General features: G+C 40.9%; 1 long non-coding RNA gene across 1 annotated transcript; it reads right to left on the bottom strand.

The window, feature by feature from the left end:
• Nucleotides 1-371: 371 nt before the first annotated feature.
• Nucleotides 372-967, bottom strand: LOC145425341 (uncharacterized). The gene is made up of 2 exons (XR_013906008.1): nt 705-967; nt 372-622 (listed from the first exon to the last, which is right to left on the bottom strand). It is a non-coding gene; the product is annotated as an uncharacterized LOC145425341 (long non-coding RNA).
• Between the last annotated feature and the right edge of the window lie 3872 nt (nt 968-4839).

Here is a 4839-nt window from a genome sequence, read left to right as displayed (position 1 = left end):
TTTATAAAACTTACAACAACAGGCCTGAACCTGCTCAGCTCCAAAGAGCTGGCTAAACGATGGGGCATGTTCAGAATCTTCCTGAAGTTTAACAATTTCCCAAAAAGCTCCACAAAGTGAATTTTCATATAAGACAAGAAGGAAAGAACAGGGTGTGACGTGGAAGGGGCCCTCTGGCAAACAAATTACTGATTTTATTAAGTTACAAAACTCGCAGTCTTGTTCACGAGTGATCAGAGAAGGGAACAGGAGATGGACAGATGGATCGGTGCTGCGGCTGCAGACTCTTCACCAGTCCCTCTTTACCAGTCGATTTACGTCCTTACCCTCTGTCACAACGGGACTGAACGGACTCACGCGTAGGCTCTGAGTAGGGAACAATAAAGGTTTTTTATTTACAGAAGCACCAGGTGATCTATTTACACAGTGGGGAAAAGACGGGTTCCGGGAATCCACACACGAACAGGAGGGGGGAAAGACACTTGCAGTCCACACACGCTCCAAAGTCCTCACTCCATCCACGCTCCACGCTCCTCTTCACACTCCACAAGAAACACAAAAGCTCGCTCCAATCCTCACACACTTGATCGCTCAGGTAACACAGGGGCAGGTCCAGGGAAATCTATTCACAGAGATGCAAAAGGTTACTGTAAGAAGATCGCTAGGGAAACACGAGAATGAACTGAGCTGGGGTTAACACTGACGAGAGTCGGCAACGGTCCAGCGACGAGAAATACAGGGCTGCCATCTTATAAGGGGACTGGAACACTGTTGGGTGATGAGCCACAGGTGTCACCAGGTGCGTGGGCCAAGGGCAGGAGCCCACAGATGAGCTCCGCCCAGGCAGTGAGAGAAGGAGGGAGGGAGAGAGCGGGGACAAAATCAAAACAAAAAAACACATGTAGCCACACTGAGGCGAGCGGGTAGACACAGGGACCCTGACACCCTCGCCTTTTTCAGAAATGTCATGTATGAAAATCTATAATAACTCCAGTTATACGGATATCAATATCCTCATAAGTGAGGATATTGATAAACTGATTTGAACTTTTACTGATTTCTGTTTAGATATAAATTGATTCAAAGTGGTCAGATATGCAGATTCTGACCTTTCCTCTGGCAAATATATAAACTCACTGAAAACAGTTTGACTTTTCAGAGAGTTTCCTATCTATCTGTATTTTTACTTTAATAGTTAGCACGATTAACATTTAGGAAAATGGAAAAATAAACAAGTTAATAAATGAAATGAAATAATACTGATTTATATATTCACTCTGTTTACTTTTTCGATATAGAAATACAATGAAGACTTCCATGTTCCTGCTGGTGGCGCTCTCTGGCACTGTGCTCTGCATGACTAACGGACGTGTTCAGAAAACCAGCAGATCATCAACATGATCCCACAAGGGGGATGTGATGATCTGATAGCAAACAGAGATAATAATGGTAACTGTAAGCGCAAGAATACCTTTATCATTGGTGACTTTAATCAAGTTAGAACAATTTGTGATCCAAGCAATTGTATCAATGCAAATAGAAATCTTTATAAAAGCCCCACAGACGTGCACATTCTGTATTGTAAACTGCTGGGACAAACAACGATACCCATTGTACATCCAGATACAGATGAAAAGGCGTATTGTAATTGCATGTGATAAAATCAATACTTTCCTTCAGCCTGTGCACTTTGAATGTTGCTCTTGAGTTGAGAGATGCTGTGAGCTTGCTGCCATCTTTAAACATCACTTCATGATGCTGGTTTAGATGCTTTATAAGACTTTGTTACGTTTCTTAAACAGTGATGAAAATAATAAAGAGGAAATATGAGAGAAGTGATTTTCAGTGAATGTTGAAAAAAATCCCACAACAACAAAAACGATGGCAACATTGCTACACTTTGCTTTCTTAGCTTGCATATTGTACATTTTCACAGTTGTTTCTGATTGGCTCCATCTTCTCTCGTTGTCACAGCTGTTGCTCAACTTTCAGCACTCATTCAATTAAAAAAACAACAAACAAAAAAACCAAGCTGCTGCTGGTAAGGTTGGCATTCTTGCAAGACTCAGTAACACAAAACAAATAAAAAAATGCACATCCCATGTTTATCCCATGTGATTCCAGGCTGAGTTTATGCATTTATGCTTATTTGTTTATAAAATATTATAAGCTGGTCTGAGGTCATTTGTTACTAAAGAAAAACAAACAAACACTGTGTCATTATTTAATCCACTAAAACTAAGACACAATGCAGAAGCAGTGTGTGAAAACTAAGTGCACCTTCACTGGTGTAGCATCTGCCTTAGAAACAATGAAGTCAAATGAAACTGTTGAATCATCTCTATGTGCTAAAGGCTCATTTTAATGCAGCATTAATCACGTTGCTTTAACAGTGCTGCATTTTAATAATGTTTATCACGTTCTTTGTAGATTTTAATTATCACCATCGTCGCTGTGAGAACATGTCTGGTTGGAGCAGGCGGCACTCAGGGATCATGTTGTGTGGAAGAAGAGTCATGTGATTGTTTTTTTTTAAAGATTTTTTTCTATGAGTGCACAGAGTGTGAAACAGAAAGATAGGATCGACAGAGAAAGCTGATCATGTCTGTTGTGACACCTGCAATCTCTGACTAGAGTTTTAGGTTTTGTCAGGCAGCTAACACAAAGAAAGCCTGGCTTCATTGTACAAATACAACTTACATATACAACACATGACATATTACACAGAGTCATTATTTATTCAACAAAACTAAGCCAGATGCAGTTTTTGGATTTTACTTCAAAATGTTCTTATTCTGATTGTTTACTTAATATATTTAGACACATTTGGTTTATTTCTATAAAAATGATATTTTACACAAAACTTCAAACAGCTGCCTGCAAACATGGCTCTTTATTGTAAAGCCAGGTATGAACAACAACCTGCAGCTGCATGCTGTTGTGCTCATTGGTGTCACATTAGGTTCTGAACCACAAACAGAGAAGTTTCTTAGAACTGCTGGGCTAGTGATGTAGGTGTTGATGCAAATGATGGCTTAGGGTGGTGCTACGACAGTGTATAAAAACTGAAGCTCCCAGAGCCAAGTGTTATTTGTTCTTCCGTAACTGAGGTGAACTATAACCTGCTCAGGTAGAATTTAATAACAGCGTGTCTGAACTGCTCGTCTCCAGGCTTCACGTCTCATTCTGTAAGAACTTGTTGTTTGTTTATTAACTTTTTAGAAACAACAGACTTTTGTATACTTCCAAGAAAGAGGGAGAACTTACTCTTCTGCCACACTCACGTTCATCTTTATCTGTCATCAGTTCAGATAAAAGCATCACTGATTATTCTGAACACTGTTTTAAAGCTTCTGCGTCACTCTGATTTCTTCTTAAAGTTGGCAGACAGGATTGTGAAGAAGGACATAGTGGATCCCCCCTTTTAATGAGCATATTATCTGTGAACACTGAATACAAACAACCTAAATGCTCATTAAAGAAGCAGGTTGGCTCATAAAGTGCTCTGTACTTGTTTTATGCAAGTGCTGTTTCTGGAAACAACCACCATCTGTAATCAACACAGGACTTATTGAACTGTCAGGTGTGCAGACAACATGGCACATTTTGGGAACACCTATAGTTGATGTCTTAATTATGAAAATAGCTACTCTGTAGTTGATGCTTCCTGTTCTGCCAGAGCAGGTGCAGCCTTTGTGGAAGTGGGTTCCACTGGACCAGCGTCTGTGAACGATCCACTGTGGGTGATTTTTTTTTTTGACCTTACATCTGTGTGTAAGGACCAACCACAACCATCTAAAATCTTTGCATGTTATTTTATCTTCTGTGTAAGAAGTACACAGCATACCCTGATGATCAGCTTCAAGGGTTCTCAGTGTAGGATGCATACAGTATGTCATGCTGAAATATAGAGCACTTACAATAGAACCCACTAGAAACCAACTATTTTAGCCTGGTTCCTTAAATCTATGGCATTTTTCCCATGCTGACTGATATGCTGCTCAGTGTCTTTTGCTGTCTGTCATGATCCTGGGCCATGTTGGCCCAGCATTCTTAGTTTTCATATGTTTTGTGTGTTGTTCTTTATTTATGCCATGGTTTCTGTTAAGATGTTCCTTATTTGATTACCTCCTGTGTGCCCCTCTGTTTATCTGTGAGCCCTCGTTTCCCCTCTTTGTGTTTTATTCCATGTTTTCCCAGCCCGTTATGTCCGTGCTCTCCCCGTGCTGTCTCTCCTCCTCTCTGAACCTCCGTGTACTTCCTGTTTTACTTTGACAGTCTCCCGTCAGTGTTGCGTTCACTCCTGCCGTGTCTTGTTATGATTATCAGTGTCACCTGTGTTCCCCGTGTGCTCCCACTTCCCTCGTTAACCCTCTGTGTATTTATGTCTGCGTCTCCCTCAGTTCTGTGTCGCGTTCTCCCTCATTCATGGCCGTGTGTTTCTCTGTGTATTACGTTATAGTTTCCTCGTTTAGGTTGTATGGTTTCTCTCTCCAGCAATAAAGCTGTGTTTTGAGTTCATTCCTGCCTCCGTGAGCTTGCGTTTGGGTCCTCATCCTGCCTGCACACAGCCGCAACCATGACAGTCTGCTTTTAAATCAGATGTCACTCTGAACATAAACACAAGCCACAGCAGCCCAGCTGTCTTAGCTGAGTACAAGGATACATTTACTCTCTTTGTGTAAAATATTGTGATGATTTTACATTATATTAGGCAGGCAGCTGCCCAAATTAAACCGTGACTATTAGCAGTTTGGTTATTTTGAACGCCTCGGCTGGAAAAAATTCAAAATGGTTTGTAAGGTTGGCCACAGCTTTGTATGTAAAGGGGAGTTAGAA

The sequence above is a fragment of the Astatotilapia calliptera genome, chromosome 3 (assembly GCF_964374335.1).
Source record: "Astatotilapia calliptera chromosome 3, fAstCal68.1, whole genome shotgun sequence".
NCBI lineage: Eukaryota > Metazoa > Chordata > Actinopteri > Cichliformes > Cichlidae > Astatotilapia > Astatotilapia calliptera.
The sequence above is the reverse complement of the archived record's forward strand: the minus strand, read 5'-3'. Positions and strand labels throughout refer to the sequence as shown.